Source organism: Macaca nemestrina, chromosome 12, assembly GCF_043159975.1.
Source record: "Macaca nemestrina isolate mMacNem1 chromosome 12, mMacNem.hap1, whole genome shotgun sequence".
In the NCBI taxonomy this organism is placed as follows: domain Eukaryota; kingdom Metazoa; phylum Chordata; class Mammalia; order Primates; family Cercopithecidae; genus Macaca; species Macaca nemestrina.
In genome coordinates, this window is record NC_092136.1 from 23,357,100 (window position 1) to 23,377,569 (window position 20,470).

General features: G+C 39.8%; 1 protein-coding gene across 15 annotated transcripts in view; it reads right to left on the minus strand.

Moving 5' to 3' along the window:
* Positions 1-555: 555 nt before the first annotated feature.
* LOC139357469 (endogenous retrovirus group K member 6 Env polyprotein-like) overlaps positions 556-20,470 on the minus strand; it is a 340,316-nt gene continuing 320,401 nt past the window's right edge. For all 15 annotated transcript variants that reach the window (XM_071074830.1, XM_071074831.1, XM_071074832.1 and 12 more), the window contains one exon: positions 556-3,254. The gene's annotated coding sequence lies outside the window, so the exon portion shown is untranslated. The remainder of the gene's footprint in view (positions 3,255-20,470) is intronic.

Below are 20,470 nucleotides of genomic sequence, written 5' to 3' on the forward strand. Positions count from 1 at the left end.
CTGGAGTGGTCCTTTTTACCTGGGTTTTAGGGTCTCTTGTTGGTGTCGCTTGACCAGGACCCAGTCTCCTGGCTGGTATGGATGGGGTGTCGGCGGGGGACCGGTCTCATATAGTTTTTTCAGCTTGGGCCAGATTTCTTGATGAATTTTCTGCAAGGCTTGTAGGGAAAATAAGAGTTCAGAGACATTTTCTGTTTTAGACTTGAGCAGATCATCTTTTAGGCTGGGAACTAAGGGTGGGGGTCTGCCATACATAATTTTATAAGGGGTAAGGCCTAGTCTGTAAGGGGTATTATGGGCCCGGAACAGAGCGTAGGGGAGAAGGACCACCCAATTAGCGCCAGTTTCCATAGTTAATTTAGTTGAGGTCTCCTTTAAGGTCCGATTCATTTTTTTTTACCTGTCCTGAACTCTGGGGCCTGTAAGCGCAATGTAGTTTTTAATTTGCCCCAAGGATGGAAGCCAAATTCTGACTTACCTTAGCGACGAAGGCCGGTCTATTATTTGACCTTATCTGGACGGGGAAGCCATACCTGGGGAGGATATCTTCCAGGATTTTCTTTGCTACAACCTGAGCAGTTTCTTTCTTGGTGGGGAATGCTTCAGTCCACCCTGAAAAAGTATCTACAAAGACAAGTAAGTACCGATACCCGTATTTTCCTGGCTTTATCTCAGTAAAATCTACTTCCCAGTAGATACCAGGCCTGGTTCCCCTGAGCCTTGTTCCCGTTGTAGCCTGGGATTGGGGGTAGGCGTTGTTAAGCTGGCAGACTTTGCAACTTGTCACAATGTTGCTGGCCATCTCGGCTGTATGTCTGAATTTGAGTTTAGAGTGTCTGATCAGGTTTATTATCCGCCGAGCACCCAGGTGGGTGGTTCGGTGGATGTGTTCTAACACTTGTTGTTCTAATTTTTCTGGTAGGATGGTTTGGTCATTAGTATCAGTCCACCACTTATTTTGGATCTGTTTTAGGGGAAGCTTGTCAATCCACTGGAGATCTTGTTCTGAATAATCAGGGAAATATGGCAAGTCCCGGGGGCCCGGGTCAGGGAGCTGGAGTGTAAGGAGTTGGCTGGGAGCCTTTGCCACCTTTCTTGCAGTTTGGTCCGCCAGAAAGTTGCCTTGAGCAGTTGGAGTAGTTACTTTCTGATGCCCTGAGTGATGCACAATGGCTAACTATTCTGGCCTCCATAGGGCTGTTAGCAGGGCTAGGATTTCTTGCTTGTTTTTTATCTCTTTTTTTTTTTTAGCCGTCAGTAACCCCCGCTCCCTGTAAATGGCCCCATGTATTTGCGCCGTTGTAAAAGCATATCGGCTGTCTGTATATACCGTCAGCTTTTTCCCCACCCTTAAGGTAAGAGCTTGGGTGAGCACTATCAGTTCGGCCTTCTGGGCCGATGTCCCCGGGGGCAGGGGTTCCGCCCAGATTACCTCAGTCTCTGAAGTCACTGTCGCTCCAGCGTACCTCTGGCCTTGATGCATGAAGCTGCTCCTATCAGTGAACCAGACGAGGTCGGTGTCAGGAAGTGGGCGGTCTTGCAGGTCTTCTCGAACTCCGTGCACCTGAGCTAGTATCTCGGTGCAGTCGTGGAGTGGGGCGTCCAGGTCTGGGTTGGGCAGCAGCAAGGCAGGGTTTAAGGTCGTTGGGGGCAGGAAAGTTATCCCAGGTCTTTATGGAGGGCCCTATCGAACAGGGTAGGAGAGTTTTTGAATTTTTGTGGCAGTCTGGTCCATGTTAGTGGGCCACTTATGCCCCTATTAGGGTCATTTCACTTGAAGGCGAAGAGCTTTTGGCTCTGAGGGGCTAAAGGCAAACTGAAGAAAGCATCTTTTAAATTTAAAACAGTGTACCATTGATGTTTAGGGTTTAGGGTACTCAGGAGGGTATATGGGTTAGGCACAGTTGGATGTATGTCTACAATCCTTTTATTGATTTTTTTTAAGTTTTGTACCGGTCTGTATTTTTCACTATTAGGTTTTTGTACCGGCAACAATGCAGTATTTCAGGGTGAGTGACATGAGCGAAGGACCTCTTGGTCAAGGAGCCGGCGGATATGCGGGGCAATTTTTTTTTTGGCCTCTAGGGGCATCGGGTATTGGCGTACCCGCACGGGGTCTGCCCCAGGTTTAAGTTCAACAAATAAAGCAGGATGGTGTTTTGCTAGTCCTAAGCCCCCCGTTTCCGCCCAAGCTTCTGGATATTGCTGGAGTCAGGTTGCTATGTCCTGGTCAGGGGCCGTTTGCTCCTGGTGGAGCCAGTACTCATCTTTTAGGGTTATAGTCAGGACGGACACGGGTTGATTGTGGGAGTTGGTCACGACGGGCCCCTCAGGGAGGAAATGGATCTGTGCTCCTATTTTAGTTAGCAGGTCTCTCCCTAATAGGGGACAGGGGCTCTCAGGGATGACCAGGAAAGAATGGGTTATATTCTTGGCTCCGAGGTTTACTGTTCTTTGTGTTGTCCATGGGTATTTTTTAACTCCTGTGGCCCCTTGTACCCACGAGGACTTGGAGGATAATTTTCCATTAGTTTTAACTAAGACTGAGTGCTGTGCTCCCGTATCGACCAAGAACTGGACCGGGGACCCCTCCACTTGCAAAGTTACCCTAGGTTCGGGGAGGGGATCCGAACCCCATCTTCCCTAGTCTTTATTTTGAGTGATTAGTAAGGGTGCAGACCTAGGGGGTCCCTGTCCTCGTTGTTTTTTTTTGGGGCAGTCTCTTACCCAGTGGCCAGCCTCCTTGCAGTAGGCACATTGGTCTTTTCTCAGATTATCATGCCTAGGGGGCCTCCTGGGTTGGGTGTACTCTGGCTGTAGATGCTCTTTCTGTACCACTGCTGCCAGGACCTTGGTCATTTTTTTCAGTGGCCTTAAATTGCCTTTTCTCTGGAGTATCTTTGTTATTGTAAACCCGCTGGGCTATCTGAAGGAGGTCCTGAATCCGCTTTTCTTCCAAGTTTTTTAATTTTTGGAGTTTTCTTTTAATATTTGGGGCTGCCTGATTTATGAATGACATTACTACAGCTGCCTGACTTCCTGGAGCCTCTGGATCTATGGGGGTGTACTGTTTAAAAGCTTCCATTAATCTTTTTAAGTAGGTAGCTGGGCTCTCTGTCTTTCCCTGTAGAATAGAATATACTTTAGCCAAATTAGTGGGCTTGCGAGCAGCTGCCCGGAGACCTGCCATTAGAGTCTGGCGATAAAGGTGTAGCCGTCCCTTACCTTCTGCCGTGTTGTAGTCCCACGCCGGCCTGGTCAGAGGAAAGGTCGCGTTTATGAGGTCAGGGTTGGCAGTCGGTTGACCGTTGTCCCCCGGGACCAGCTTTCTAGCTTTTACCTGTATTCTTTTTTTGCTCTTCCGTGGTAAACAAGATTCGGAGGAGCTGCTGACAATCATCCTAAGTGGGCTGGTGGGTGAACATGACACTATCTAGTAAAGCCAGTAAATCTTTGGGGTTGTCTGAAAACCGAGCACTCTGAGTCTTCTAGTTATACAGATTACTGGTGGAGAATGGCCAGTACTGGAGCTTGGGGATCCCTGTGTCTTCTGGGGGTCCTATTTCCCGAAGGGGTAAAGCCACCGTGGAGTCAGGTGGCCCGGGGGGGGGCTAGTCCGCGAAGTGCGCCCTCGCGTTTGCCCTGCCAGCCCTTCAAAGTTACTTTCCCTTTTAGCGGGCTCGTGAGTGCCGGCCGCCTCCCCTCCGCCTGCTCCCTCCCGCTATTTGTCATCCCGTGTCCTCTCTCCTTTACATTCAGTCTCTTTCTCTTTCTGTCTCTCTGACTCTCCATGTCTGCCGTTTCTTCCCCTTTCTCTTTCCGATTTCCCTTCTCACTTTCTCCCTTTCTCCCTCTCCCATCTCTTATGGTCTCTCTCTCACTTATTTTTACTTTCTGTGTCTTTTCCCTGTAAAGGAATGTGGGTTAGAATCCCTGTAAAGGAAATCTGATCTGACTTATTAATGATAGCTAGTCGCAGGCGCACTTCGGCAGCCCGGGAACCGGGGCAGTTCAGATCGCGAGCGCGCGCCGGAAACCGGGAACCCGGGGACCGGGGCCGCAAACGCGTGCCGGAAGCCGGGAGCCCGGGGACCGGGGCTGCAAGCGCGCTCCGGAAGCCGGGAGCCCGGGGACCGGGGCCGGAAGTGCGCGCCGGAAGCGGGGAGCCCGGGGACCGGGGCCGGAAGCGCGCGCCGGAAGCCGGGAGCCCGGGGACCAGGGCCGCAAACGCGCGCGCCCAGGAGCCGGGGCAATTCAGATCACACGCGCGCGCCCGGGAGCCGGGGCAATTCAGATCGCACGCGCGCGCCCGGGAGCCGGGGCAATTCAGATCGCACGCGCGCGCCCGGGAGCCGGGGCAATTCAGATCGCACGCGCAGGAAGCCCGGGTCAGAGTCAGCTGTTGCCCGGATCGCGAACGCGCTCCGGCAACTCAGATCGCGAGCGCGCCCCGGCAGTCCGGGTGAGAGTCAGCTGCTGCCTGGATCGCGAACGCGCTCTGGCAGCTCAGATCGCCAGCGCGCCCCGGCAGTCGGGGTCAGAGTCAGCTGCTGCCTGGATCGCGAACGCGCTCCGGCAGCTCAGATCGCAATTTAAATCAGAAGAGAGCCAGGGGACGTCTCCCACCGGTCTCCACTGGCCGTCCTATAGCGCGTCCGCCAGGACTGTGCCAGCTCCAGTTTCAGACCTCGCGAGTCACAGATTCAGATTTAGAACAGACACACAGACACAGACAGACAAACGGAGACGAGCCAGCTCACCTAACAGTAGATCGATCCTAGCAGATCTGTTGACCAGGGGTCTGGTGGGCTTGGGGAATCCCGGACGAGCCCCCAGATGTTATGCCCAGACCGTTTGTTCCCCAAAGAAAACCACCAGAGTCCAGTGTCAAAGCCAAGCGGCAAGGATTTTTACTACAAGTTCGAACTTGGTCCCTCCATTTCACAGTATACAAGAGGGCCCCGAACAATGCGAGTGTTTGCTTTTTATAGCCCAAAAGTTGCAGGGGAACAAAGAAATTCTTTTGGCTCCCGCGCTTTCAGTAACCTTGAACGGCTGTCCCCTTATCGGAGGCTTTTTAGGTGGTGTTTGTACTGGGCTCAGGGAGTTGGAGAGATATATGGTGGTATGTGGTGGGATGGGAGGATGGGCTGTGTTTGTACTAGGCTCAGGGAGTTTTGAGCCCGGGGCTGAGGAATGTGCCCAGCTCCTTTCATAAACAGACAATAACAATAGAATGTGATAATGGCTAACACAGTGGCTTCCGCTCAGTATTCTTAGAAGGTGGAGAAGAGAACATTCCTACCTCTAACTGGGGGTTTCTACCACGACTCACAGGACAAGTAATGCTTTAGCTAAGCCTCGAATGTCGAGAAGTTTAGCAGGTGAAATTGAGCTAACATAGTTCAAAATGTGAATTCTGTGCCAAAAATATATAAATTCAGATCTCAGATCTTCTATTTATAATGTGTAGTCTAGTTCAAGTCACTTGAGTTCTCTGGGTCTCTTTTCTCATCCTTAACAAGGGAATAAAAATACCTACTTTTTAGTGTTTGAGTAAACATTTAAGATGTTAGACATATAGACTCTAACACTTTGGCTGGTGCATAAACCCTAAATATAGTAGCAATGTGGTTGTCATCAATGAAAAATAATGCCAGAGAATAGTTACTTCTGTATAAGCCTTCATTATCTAATACAACAGTACATTCCTCAACACAGAGGGATGCTTCCTTCTTCTGTTTAGCACATAGAAGATTTATCTAATATACTTTGCTTTGAATTCCCAGCCTGCTCTCTTAAATTTATTTCACAGTGGAAATAGCAAATATTTTGAAGTCATAATGAACTATATGTAAACAAAGTATATCCATCACTTCTTATCTGTGGGATCTCGAACAAGATGCTAAACTTTCTAAACTTCAGATTTCTTATTTGTGAACTGGAAATAATACTAGTTCATGGCCTTGTTTTGTGAAATTAGATATTCTGTAAAATTTGCTAACATAGTGCTTAGCGCATAATACTTGCTTTCTATACAGTATATGAGTAGTGTAGCAGCCTTAGTAATAATAGTAGTAGTAGTTGCATTGCGATGGAACATTTAACATCAGTCATTTTATATCCTTATCTGTCCAGCAAGAAGTATGTACAGATTCATTATGGTATAGTCTTATAATGCTTACCCAAATCTTATGCTTTTTCCTTCTGCACTTCTGAAGTAGTATTACAGTTTCCCACACACTTGCCATTAGGCAGGGAAAAGTGCTAGCTTTTGTGAGTAAACCGTGCACAGAATCTATGTGTTTCATATATAGGCAAGAGGACAAAAGAGCCAGTAGGTGGCCCTCCAATTCTCTCTTCCTCTGCTGTTGTGACCACTAACATCTTTTTGCAGATATAGTAACTACAAAAATACAGAAGCATTATCAGCTTAGATTCTGAGTAGAACAGAACTCTAGCCAATCTGTGAGGTTCATTTGAGAAAGAAACACATTTTCAGTGTATGAAATTTAGGGATGTTTGTCACTGCTGCTTTTCCATTTATCTATTATAAGCTGACTGATACACCCAAGTAATAGTAAACATGGATTCTCAGAAGAAGAATAATTTTAATTATTTCTTCTCCTAGGAAACCTTTATGGACAATAATTTCCTGATGACTAACAGAAAAGTGTGCTACTTACTTTAATAGCAATAAAAATAAAATATTTCTTGCTCTGTGAACCTGATAAGCATGAGTGTGACAATACAATTTTAAGAACTGACAAAGAGTTTAGGTATTTTGAAAAGATTATTATGGAGTAAATTCAGTTCAGATAATTTCTGATCTTGTTTGAAAAGACTAGGCATTTCGAATTTAAAGTAATTTTTTTTTATTTGGTGCTTGATTATTAATGCAGATATTTAGTTGGACTTTCTGAATGGTGATCTGATATTTAAAAAACCCACAAAACCTAATAACTCTTAAAGGAGTTTGAAACTCAAATTGCTTTCTCTGTAAGAAGCATTTAAATACGAATTAGGGGGTATGTGCTGTGATGATACCCTATTGCTCTGCATCTGATATACTTTCATCTAGCTCTTCATTTGTCACGAGTCTTGATGAATACCCTTAGACACGTCCTCTACATTAAAAGGCAGTATGACCTACTGGCTAAATACTTGGTTCTTAAAGTCAGACTGTCCAAGTCAGATTTCCATCTCTGCTGCTTGTTAGCCATGTGACCTGGGACAAGTAACTTGAAAACTCTGTTACTCAGGTTCTTTACTGGTAAAATGAAAATGCTAACAGTAAATATGCTGTAGACTTATTGTGAGTTAAAATATTTACTGTACCTCAAAAAGTATGAGGCATGTGCACAGTATCTTTCAAAACTGCTATTTATATCTCTCTTGGCTTCTGTTTTATTATCTACAAAATAAAATGGTTGGACTAGATGATCTCTTAAAGTCCTGTTATCTGCTTTTCTCTTCTTCCAAGAAACAAAGTTTTGTAAGTTTGGGATTCATAACTGTATTATTTGTCCTATTAGATTACTATAACCTAATGAATTCCAAGACAGAAGACATTAAATAAATTTTTTAAATATATGTATTAGTGACTTTCTAACAATAACTATCACATATCAAGGATTTAAACATCCCACAAACTGTTCTAGTGCTATTATCTTAAGTTATCTTAAGGAACCAATAAATACAATTATTACCTCATATCACAGATGAAGAAAGTGATGTAAAAGATGTTATAGATAACTGTTTCAAGTTCATTCAATTGAATGATTGGAGAGCAGGGAATGAAAAGGACTTGGATTTAGATGTTTGACTTCTAAGTTCTTAAATCATTTTTAAAGTATTCTTATAAAGACAATTTACGATATAACTATGAACTTCATATAGGAAGCTGAAATCAACTCTTAAAATACTGCTTTCATTATCTGTAGCTCCACAAAATGGCAATCATCCTTGTACTCATCCATGCCAGTCATTAAGGAATGCCTTTTTTTCCAGAATTAGGACTATGTTTCTCTTAACGCAATGCCTGTTACATAACAAGTACTCAGTATATGTTGATGGATGAATAAATGAATAGCAGTTAGAAATCTGGTGGTTGATGAGGGAGGCTTCTATGGGTTATGTTTCAGAAATTGTTTTCTATCAGACTATCAATATCATAATTGATTTCGAGTCTATATCTGGTGTCTTTCATGTTTTTACCCTCAATCATCAAAAAACATATAAGGTGGAAACAATTGACTTAATTTTACCAATGAAAGTATATTGAGAAAATAACTTACCCAAGACTTGAGTAATAATGATACATTATTCACATTCTAACTCCCACTATTATTTTTTACCATATCAAGTTTGCTTGCAAAGTTAAATGAGTGAAAGAGAGACAGAGAGAAGAGAAAGCAAGAGAAGTTACAGTGTGGTTGTGGGTTTCCCCATTACCACTGTCTAGGAATTTGTACACCTCTCAGAGAGGTGAAGCATAGTAGGGAGTTGCAATACAATGACCATGATCAACATATAAGCTTAATTCACTTTTATTGTACAAATTTCAGATCAACTATTTTTGGAAAAAAAATTGTTCCTCTGATTTGAAATGGACATTCAGATCAGTCTCAATTTACCAGTCTCTTGGAGCCTTAACATCTTCTGGGAGGCAAAGCATTTTCATGCCTTTCATAGAGTTGTTGGCCCTGAATATCTGTGGTGCTATACTCTATAACTGTGTAAAGCCTGTGTGCTGAGTGAAGAGATTTGAGGTGTCTTGCAAAAGACATTCAGGGTTATCCACCTGGCAGGTGAAGTGGCATTTATATGCCTAGTATCTGTGGTGACTTCCATATCTATGCCTCAGCATTTCAGCTCACTATGGGGACAGCTGGTAAGAGTTCAATATCTCATTGCTGCACTTATAGATATGCTGCTCTAAAATGAGTGAATAGCTGCTTTGATTAAAGCCTTAAAATGCAAGCCATTCAGGATGGTCAAAATGTTTGGTCCTATTGACATTCTCCTGTAAACCACTCAACTGTTTGGTCAACAGACGAGACTTCCGGGTTAGAGAATAATTGTGGTTGGCCAACTGGTAAAGGGCTTTCTCAACCATCTCCCAGGGAGCTTGTTGAACTATTTTAAAGAAGCACAATTGGAAAGCTTCACACAAGTGCTTCACAAAATCATTCTTGGAGTGTGTAACAATTTGGCTTAACATCTAACAGAAATGGCATGTTAATGTGGAACCACGTGCCTGCAACTGAATGCATTTTGCTGGCACAAAATGGCAAACTTATTTTGAGAAGATTCACAGACCTATGGATGAACGATGAGAGCTGTCCTCCTGTTTTTTTCAAACAATACACTGAGTAATTAAAAAAGAATATACATTTTGAATTGCATTTTCAAGTCGGTTCTTTGTACTGCTCCTTTTCTTACAACCTATTGAAAGGAAATGACATATCTACTCCTAAATATGATATGTATCTAAACAAATCGCAAAGCCAGTAGTACTTGGTTTATGTATAAAATTGACAAATGCCAGACCCAGGTCCCATTGACTAGAAATCAGTGTAATGTGTGTTTCTTCACACATTACAGAAATTTCTTTAATCTTGCCCTCCTCTCTGTTTGTGTATAAGCAGAAAGCCTCTTCAGAAAGCATGTTGCTGGTTCTTTAATATAGTTTAAGAATATCTCTGACACAGTCACAAAAGGCCCTCCTTCTCTCCCTTTCTGGCCATTCAAGAACAGAAAGACATTATTCAGATTCCAGAAATAAGTATTTTCTTATATTAATTTCTTTCAAAAAGGTTTTGAGGCAGAATGGAAAGGCATGGAATAAATCAGAACAAAATAAGAAGAGCAGAAATAGTAAAGAGAGATGCAAGAAGGGTTGGGAACTTCAGTACTGTAAGCTTTTGAAAGATGATTAGAACTTTCAGTTCTAATTTTGCTGAATTTTTTCTCTGAGCTGCCTACATCAAAGCAAATTTAGAAGATCAATATGTGTAAGCCAAAATCAGCAAGTTCAGTTGAAGTAAGGAATGATAAAATTACAAAGTCACCATTTTCTGACTGCCAATGCAATAACTGATTTAGACAAGCATTATCAAAGGATACTAGAAAGTATTTCCCCTGTTTCTGAAATACTTTTAGGGAGCAGGATATTAACATGGTCTCAAAGTATCTCTCCAGAGTTTACCTAATAATTCCAAAGAAGAATTTACCTTCATATAAAATGATTCACATGGTGTATTTACCAAGTTCTCAGTCTTCCATCATTGATAGTGGGAAAACCCTAGCATATATGCCTTCTGGTGGGATGCCGAAAAAAGTAAACATCTTCGTGTAGTATTCCTACCACAGTTGTCTAACTTGAATCTAATGATGAGGAAATCAACAAATTCAGAATGTGACAAGATCTGATTTTCTAATTGTTAAGTAGTAAGTACCTCTGTGTCAAGGGGAAATTTTTCTCTTATGTTTTTATCGCACCACAACAAATGTTTGTAATTCACTGATCTTAAATCAAGCTTCAAGGATATCTGTTACTTTAACACTAGCTTTATTCTTAGAAGATTGATTTTTTTCCTTCTTTAGGCTGTGCAAGCTACCTATTTGTCTAGTCAACTGATGGCGCACACAGGCTCCCATACAGGTGGCAAATTAAGTGGATTTAGTTTTTTCTTAAATAATTATTTTAACTGGTTCCAACGTGACTTTTAGAACTGACATGGTAACCACCAGCGTATAGGTAGTGTTACTAAGGAAAGGTTTTTATCTCCTAGTGCTTGAAAAGAGTGTGTTCTTGGGATATATTCCAATAACATGTCTTCTACATTAGAAAATAATAAGTCTTGTGAGAATGAGTGATGTCAATTCTGAATATTCCTAGAACTAAATGGTGTCCCCTGGTGTTTATTCTTATGATCTGACCTTATTGTCCTCAAATGGGCAATTACTTGATGGTAAAATTTTAATTGCCTCAAATGGACAACTAAAATTTTAGTCAGAAATTTTCCAACTTTTTTTGTGTTTCCATTACCATAAAAAGGGCAGCTGAAGAGTCCTGTTGAATTAACGGGTCAAAGGGTAATGGGGGAATGAATGTGACTAGAAATATGCCCCATGATTTCCCTCTCACTATCTGTTAAAAAGTTCCAGTGACCTTAATCAGAATTCTTCATTTGATAGCGATCATTTACAAGAGACATCAAAAAAATTCCCATTAGATTTCCCCTGGGGAGACAATTTTGGAAGTTGTAATTTTCCACTCTAAGTATGAACAGCTTCACCATGAAAAGCAGTCTTCACATGGATAATGACAATAATGCAATTTAATCTTTAAAGCACCCAGCCTGAAGGCCTCTTAAATGGGAAACAGATGTGCTATGTATCTTCACTTTTTATTCATCAGCAGCACAGACAATTTATAAAGAACCAGTGCCTTAGATGGGGCTGGAGGAAGACTCTTGCCTAATGACCTAAGCCACAATATTCAGCAGAGAAAAAATCATGGCAATGATATTGACTAAACACTTAGGATGCACCAAGCACCTTGATAGGCAGTTTACATGCATTGTTTTATTCAAATCTGACAGTAACACTACCGTCAATCTGGTGCTATTATTATTTTTGTTATAAAGTTGAGAAAACTGAGACTTAGGGAGTTTAAGATTATTGTGTGATGTCACAAATGATTAACAAATATCAGATAATCTTATCTAGAAACCATGTTCTTAAGTAAAGAAAACCACCAAATTGTATTTTGGTTTATTGAGTTCTGCAGGTTGATTTTCACACATTAGCCTAAGCCTTTAGAAGAACCCTCAAAGGAACTATTATTCTAAGTGTAGCAATATAAAAACTGAGATTTGGAAGCATTAAGTACCTTGCTTATGGTTGTTCTTTTGTTCATTGGCTGATGCTTAGACATGTGAGGGCCCTTCCAAAACTATGTCCTTTAGATGCCTCTACCTTTTGCTTATCGAGTTTAATTTATTGTGCCTTTGTGTTATGTTGCTACTTTGTATAAAATAGCATGAAATTATGCAAAATATTTTGACTTAAGTTTTTATCATAGGTAATACTAGGATGATCAAAAAAATATGACCGTGGTGAATGGAATTTTTGTCAAACTTGGTATAAAAATAATCAGGTTCAAATGATAATTACAACAGATTGAGCCAATCTTACGACTTTTAAATAAGAATGTTACATAGTGGAAAAGACCATGTCTTATGCTACTCTCTGTCCAAAATACTGCTGCAAGCATTTTGGATATAGTTAAAAATCTAATTAATTTGGCAGAGATTAATTGTCCCTCAATATCTTTTCTTGTAGCAGAAATTGTTCCCCAATATCTGTTCTTTACTTCTTTCTTTTAGTAATAGAACTTCTCAACCACCAAATATGATATAATCATGTGACAGGCCTCATACTCAACCAGATTGAGACTGTATTTCCAAGCTTTCTTTGCAAATGGTATGATGATACAAGTAAATTAATTCCAATGGAATGTGAGAGGAAGTAAAGGGTTTAACTTCAAGTCTGTGTCCTGAAAAGAAAACTGCTTGTTCAGTATTTCTTCTGTAGCCCTTTCTCTTGGTCTGAAGGAGAAAATTGTACTAGTGGGGGTAGATCCAGCCATGCAGACATGAGAAAACCACCTTAGTGAATAGTGGATAAGAAGTTAGAAGGGAACTGTGTTGCTGGACAACCTCCTGAAGCAAAACTGCCCACTTGCCATAGAATAGCCACTTACATCTGAACTGAGAGAAAAATAAACATGTATCTTTCTTGAGTTACTGTATTTTGTGTCTCCATTACATGAGCTTAAGCATATCAGTATCATATTATACCAGCGTTTGCTGAAATGAAGAAAAAAATCAAGACCCATGGTCTAAATCAGAAAAGTTTTATGGATTATAAATTATTTTCTATAATAAACTCTATATTTTCTAGCAGGTTCATGGTGACATATTATATTGCCTTGTGGGCTCAATTGTGGACCCCCAAAATTCATATGTTGATGTCTTCATCTTAATATATGACTGTATTTGGAGATAAGATCTTTAAAGAGGTAATTAAGATTGATGGAAGCTTTAGAGTGAGCCCTAATCCTATATGACTTGTATTCTTATAGAAAGATGGGATTAGAGAACAAATATAGTCATTTCTTGGCATCCTTGGGGCTGTGGTTTCAGGACCCTCTGAGAAATCCATAGATGCTCAAGTTCCTTTTATTAAATGGCATAGTATTTGCATATAACCTATCCACATCTTCCTGTATATTTCTAGATGACTTATAATACCTAATACAATGTAAATGCAATAGTTGTTATACTGTAGTTTTTTATTTGTATTATATTGTTGTATAGTTTTGTTGCATTGCTATTTGTTTGTAAAACTTATTGTTGTGTTATTTTATTGTTATTTGTTATCTTTTTTCGAACATTTTGATCTGCAGTTGATTGAATATGTGGATATAGATATCACAGATATGGAGGGCTGGCTGTGTACACACAGAGGGAAAAGACCGTGTGAAGACACCAGAAAAAGGCAACAATCTGCAAGCCAAAGAGAGAGGCCTAGGGATGAACTAATCCTACTAAAACCATGATCTTGCATCTTTAGCCTCCAGAATTGTGAGAAAATATAGTTCTGTGCTGTAAGGCACCATGTCTGTGGTCCCTTGTTATAGTAGCTTAAGCAAATTTATAGGAAAAGTTGGGAGTCTCCTAAAGACTCTCAAATATGTTCAGTAAGGTATCCTCATAAGAATTATAATATATAAATCATCATAAAATAGATGAGAGATGAGAAATCAATCATGTAAGAACGTTAAGAGTGCTTACTATGTACCAGGAAGTATTTTGTGAGTTGGGAATAAGACAATGTCCCAGACGGATTGAATACATGAATCTTATTTCCGGGTGCTTGAATTCTCACTTAAAAAAAAAAAAAATCAGGATAAAAAGTGATACGTTGGAAGTGAATAGTCCACTTCATTCATATTGGGCATTTAGAAAAATCCTCTCTGAGCAGCAATTTTTGTGCTGAGAACTAAATGACAAAAATATGTCAACTATGCAAATTGGGGGTGGAGTGGGCTAAAAGTTTCAGACAGAAGAAGAGGCAGTCTGTGTAAAGGTACAGAAATAAAATTGAGCTTGGCTTGTCCAAGGGACAGACAGAACATATTATTTCTGGAGTGTCTTTAGTGAGGAGTGAATTTTATGTGATGTGATATCAGAGGTAGGCAAGTATCAAGAGAGTGTGGGCCATGGTGAGGAGCCTGGATTTTATTCTAAGTGGGTTGAGAAGCTGGTGGCCGGTATGGTCCATTTTTCATTATAAAAGATCATTTGGGCAGCTGTGTGGTAACTGATGGAAGTGTGTAGGAATGGAGGCAGGGAAAAAGTGAAGAGGTTATTGTGGAGATGTTTCCCGTCACTCTTCCCTCATCTTTCAAATCTGAGCTCAGTGTCGCCTCCTCTGGATGTTTCCCTGTATTCATGAACAATACTCAATGGCTGACTCCTCTGCAATTTCCCAGCATGTGTTTAAACCTTTAAGATGGCACCTATTATATTGATATTATGTTTTTCTGCCCTGGATTCTGCCTCCCCAAAAGAACAGCAAGTATTAGTGAATTTGTAACTATGTCTCATTTTTCCCTATAATCTCTGTGTCTGTCATAGGCTTTGGCATGTAGTAGGTTCTTGGTAAACCTATTTATTCAGTTGATTAAATAAATAAGTTGTATTATTTGTATTTATTGCATAAGCTATATAATATATGTGTTCAAAGATATATTCACAGTAAAAGCCAGAGAGGACAGGGTCAGAATGGATTCACATTTCACCACAAGTGAAGACACTCTAGTGAAATTATGAAGACAATCAGAAAATTAAAAGATTTCTTTGCTCATTTTCAATTGCCTTTTGCAAAGGGAAAGCTTGTGTCAAGACACTTTCTGAAACAGGAGCTTTATCTCTGCTTCTTTTATCATATTAACTAGGCTGTTCTTATCTGCAATGTTCCCTGTGTGTCCTTCCAGCCTTCCCTAGCTGCAAGGGCCATAAGTATGCAACTAAATATTGTCTGCAATGATCCCAGCACCTCTGGCACCTTGTTAAGCAAAACTTGGTGCAATACTTGGGGGAATAACTTCTCAAAGTCAACAAATTGTGCTGAAGGGCAGATTCAGTTGCCTCTAATGTAAGAAACGCGTCCTTTGGGAATCTGCAGAGAAGAAGCTGAAGTCAAATCTTAGACTGAATTGTCTGACACTGAAACACAAATATTTATGATAATACAGAATTCAGCTTGTTAACTATGATTCAGCAAATATTTAATCAGCAACTGATATGTACTTGGCCTTGTGCTAGGCACTATGGGTTTGATGATGAATAGGATATACTCTGCTTTCATGGTACCCATGATACATCCAGGAGAGATCAGTAGTTAAAAATAATCACTATTTTGGCAGAACCATGAGGGCAGTGACTGTATTTGATATGTTCACTCTGTGAGTCTTTTGGATAGTTCCTGAGACAGTAACCTTCTGCAAATATTTTGTGGGCAGATTAAAAACAATATTGGATGGTATAAATAAAAACTGGGATCATATTCAAGGAGCCATACTCTGATGAACTCTGTGGTGGAAGAGACAACAGGCCCTAGGGGAAGACTTCATAGAGGCAAGAAGAGCCAATATTCTAAAGGGTGGCGTGATGCCATATGGGCGGGTGTGGAATGGAAAACAAGAACTGAGATTGGGACAATGGAACTTTCCCAGCACTGGGAACAGTGTGTACAAATATATGAAACTTTGAAACAGAATGATAGGTACTGAAAAGGAAAGTGGTTTACAGAAGATGCAGAATATGATGTAAAGCAACTTACTTACATTTAAAAGGACAGGGGGCACCATAAACCGGGTAAAGAAGAATGACTTGTGTTGCAAAGAACTAGTAAAAATGGCAGTTCCTTCAGCTTAAAAATATTAGTTCTGACTCATCATATAAAACATGACTTTATGTCAAGGGCTTCCCTAAAATGTATGCCACCACTGTTTGAATTCAGAGATCTGGCATATCCACCCGACAGCGGGGGATGTGTTTTACCACTCTTGAGTGCTGGAGCATTTGTATTCAGAGATGGGAAATGGACCAAAGTCTACTACTTAGAAGTCATTTTGCTGTTGGATTTTGCAGAATTTCTTTCTCTGCTGAATAAATTTAGGCTTATCAAGTTTCAAACTCAGGAAATATCTGAGTTATATTAGCACTACTTGTAAGTATACTCCTTTGCTTTTATCTTCTAATGAAGCCATAGAAAGATAATAGATCCATTTTTCTTTATTATGCTAGAGACTTTAAATACAAACTAAACATCAGAAGTGACAAGGTGTGGTGGAAAGAAGAAAGCTATTGACCCGAAAAGACCTGAGGTCAAGATGCTATTTTTCTAGCTTTACCTAAGTGAGTTTTAGCTTCTGAGTCTCAGTCTCTCCTCATACTGATAAAAGGAGATACAAAATTTGTCACAACTACTAGAAAGCCCCACATAAAAATTAATCTTAATGTGTAATAATAGTAATATTAATGGCCATTTACTCTTTGCTACATATCCACCATGCTGAGTCTCTTTTATAATTATTATTTCACTTAATCATCTTAATTACCCTGAGACATTTATATTTTTCTTACTTTTATAATTTGCAAATAATGAAACTGAATTTCAAAGAGATAAACTCATTATAAGATGTACAAATATAAACACTAGTAATATTTGTACTTATTACAAAATCTTCATTTTTTTGATATTTCTTTTAGGTAAATAATAATATACTTAGGAATAAATCCTAAAATGGGAGAAATTTTGACTTTGAAAATAGATATTGATAACTCCCTTGCATTCTCAGAGTAATTAATGAATGCAATAGTGATCACTGTATTAATAACAGCCAGTATCTATTGAGAGCTTACTGTCTGTCTGTATGAGACAGTATGCTAAATTTTTTCCATGGGCTGTAATATTGGTCCCTCACAATAATACATGTATAATATTTTAGGCATTTTATTTCTTACTACTATTTTTATGATGAGAAAAGTGAGGCTCAGAAGAGCAAAAAGATTTTTCCAATGTCAAGCAGAAAGTGGAGGAGACAGAATTTCATCTGAGCTAATCTTAACCTAGTCAAGCGAGTGCTGCTATACTTATCCAAGACTTTCAATTACGCATTACTACATATCGTTTGTACTGCAACACAGCATTTACAAAAACACCGTATTTATTTCAGCCCTCTGTTCTCATGTATACCTCCATTTCATAATAATTATCAATCTCTATTAAATCTTCACTATTTCTCAGTGTTGCATGTGGGGAAGGAGTGGTTGGCACTAAAAATATGAAAATCTGAAGACAGGTGGTCTGCAATAGACATCTTGCAGCCCATTTCTGAATCAATTTCCAATTCACTAGACTGTGTGTGTCTATTAAGAACAACAGTAGTTGCCAAAGTTGGCAGCTGACAATTATGTTTCTACCCTATCAATATGGTCTGTACTCCCACTATCCAATTTCTTTACCTAATTGGGAAAGGCATAAAAATACTTGCCAAACATATTTAAGGCACCATTAAATATATTTTTATGAATTGTATTTCTAAAATTGTTTATTTCTAAAATTTTATTTTCTTACATATTTCAATAATATATCTAATAAAAAGTAGACGTCCTGGGCATCGAGGGATCTTCCCCCAACATCCTTTCCTCTCATATCTGAAATTGTGCCATTCCTTTTGAATAAAAAGATATGATTTCTTTGCATTGCTTTGTTACCATGGTTATTCATTCAATTAATATTTACTGAGTGCCTCCCATGTGTCAGACAGGAGGAGTAGACAATCTGGCAAGAGAGAGAAAAGTAACAATCAAGTAATTTTAAACAAAGATAAATTTTATGGCAGTGCCATAAAATAGAGAAATGGATAAGAAAAAATGAGAGGGCATAAGACAGTCTCAAGAGGTAACCTTTAAACTGGGACCCAAATGGTAAGAAGGAATCAGCCTGCGAACATGTCGGAAGGAGCCTTCCAAGGGGAGGTAGCAGCAAATGCAAAATCCCTGAGGAAGAAGCAAGCTTAGTGTGTTACAGAAATTAAAATACGTCAGTTAAGCTCTAACAGAGGAAGCAATGAGGACATCTTGATGCAAATTCAGGTCATAGAATAGGAAAGGAATTGGATTCAGTATAGTCTTCTGCATCATGGCAAGATCCTTGGACTTTATCCTGAGAGTATGTAAATTTTAATAACTATTAAATACAGAAAAATTTTAAGTGAAAATTGACAGAGTTTTCCTAACATCATATGTAAAAGGATTATGAAAATGTTTCATCAGTGGAAGCAGTGACCCAGTTATGGCATCCTAATTATATGGGGACCCTAGAGATAGAAAGTAGACTAAAGGTAGGTCTAGGACCTAAGGAAGAAGAAGTAGGGTGAGCCCAAATAAAGGACAACACATTTTTTTTTTTTTCAGGCTCGGCCTTCATGGTCCCAACAAATGAATTAATAATTTGTGGCCACCCAGTATCTACTTTCCTTTTTTTTTTTTTTTCAAATGACACACAGAGAGTACTCTTGGGATCCATCTCTTCTGCTCTCAGTCCAAGGACTCTGGCTGCTGTTGACTCCACCTCACGTTTCTTGGGGTATGGAAAAGATTTTTGTCTGACCAGTTGCATCTCATTGCCCTGGCCACAACGTTGGTTGAGACATGGCCATATGCCCCAAGTTGACCTAATTAGTGCTTCTTCAATATTCCTATTCAAATTTCTGGAAAAAAAAATGTTCTTTTTCTAGACACCAACATGGAAGGGTGTATGTCTTGAGTTACTAGTAACCATCTTGCTTCCACCTGAGCCAGGATGAAGGAACATAAACCTGAGCAATAGAGAGTAGGTCTTTGTAACATGGTTTAAACTCTAGACCATAGCTTATGTCAGCCAAGGCCTGCAGGAAGCAGAATTCACTCCAGACAGCTTATGATAAATATATATATGGTACAATTATATATATCATATATTATATATATAATATGTGTGTGTGTGTGTGTGTATATATATATGGTACAAATATTTATGAAGGGACTAACAAAATTCTGTGCCCATAATCCCAGCTACTCAGGAGACTGAAGCAGGGGAATTGCTTGAACCCAGGAGGCGGAGGTTGCAGCAAGCCGAGATCACGTTACTGCACTCCAGTCTGGGCAACAAGAGCAAAACTCGGTTTCAAAAAAAAAAAAAAAAAAAAAAAAAAAAGGAGTAAATAAGAAAGGATGAGGCACTCAAAGTCTAGAGAAAATGAAAAGTTGTTACTACCATCTCTGGAACTGAAGGAACCAGGGAAAGAAATAGTGCTATTCTAGCTCAGTAAAAGCTGCAATAGTCATGATGTGTCTTGTGGGGGTGTCAGCGCTAGAGAGGTAGACACAGCCCTAAAGAATGGAGAGAGTTGAAAGGAAATGTTCTGGTATTTTTCTTAGTTAGCTCTTTAGTCTCTAGCTGGTACCTCCCTTTGTCATCACTCAATTTCAAGGAAGTCAGTGAGGCAATTAACAGAAATCATCCTCCAGTGTCATGGAGAAGGCTGAAGAAAGGTGGAAAATGCATGGGGAGTGGGATGAAAAGAGGGTAACTTGCACAAAGTTAAGTGAACCTACTTTTTTCATATATAAGAGCTAAAATGTTCTTGCATCCTTACTGTCCTTTCGGAGGCAACTAGAAATTGGTATTCTGTCTCTTGCAATTTAAAAGACTCTAACTTACAAATCCTTGGATCTTGAAAAATTAGAGTAGCCTCTCCTATAGAAATCTTTTATTACAGTGTATCTTACTCTGCAGAGGGTCAGAGTAATCTTGAAATATCTAGTTATGCAATTAGTAAGTGAAATGTATGTACACATTGTTCCAGTTCTTTCTGCAGAGACCAGCTGGGAAAGAGATCACGAGTCAGTGATTCTTCCATATCCATCAGGCTGAAATATTAATAGGATGAGTGGAGTGGTTGGAATATTTTCATGTCTAGTTTAATGTGATGGGTAAATATTCATGTGATGGCAATTTCTTTTCACACAGAGCTCAGTGGGAACACTCCTTCAAATTAAATGAGTACAGTGGGACATTTAAAGTTGGAAAAAGAGAGATATACGTGGTTCTGTAAGACATAAATGAATGATTAGATATGCCTTAGGTCTTTAGACCCAAGAAAGTATCTCCTCTGATTATTCAAAATGGAATTCTACATTATAAATGTAGAGATGATGAAAAAGTAGAAAATTAACATTAAACCTTGTCATCTGGAAGGGAGGTCACAAAATTTACCTCTTTCTTTTTACAGGTGTGGAAAGTGTAAGCCCAAGAGATGAAGTGACTTGCTGATTGTCACCCA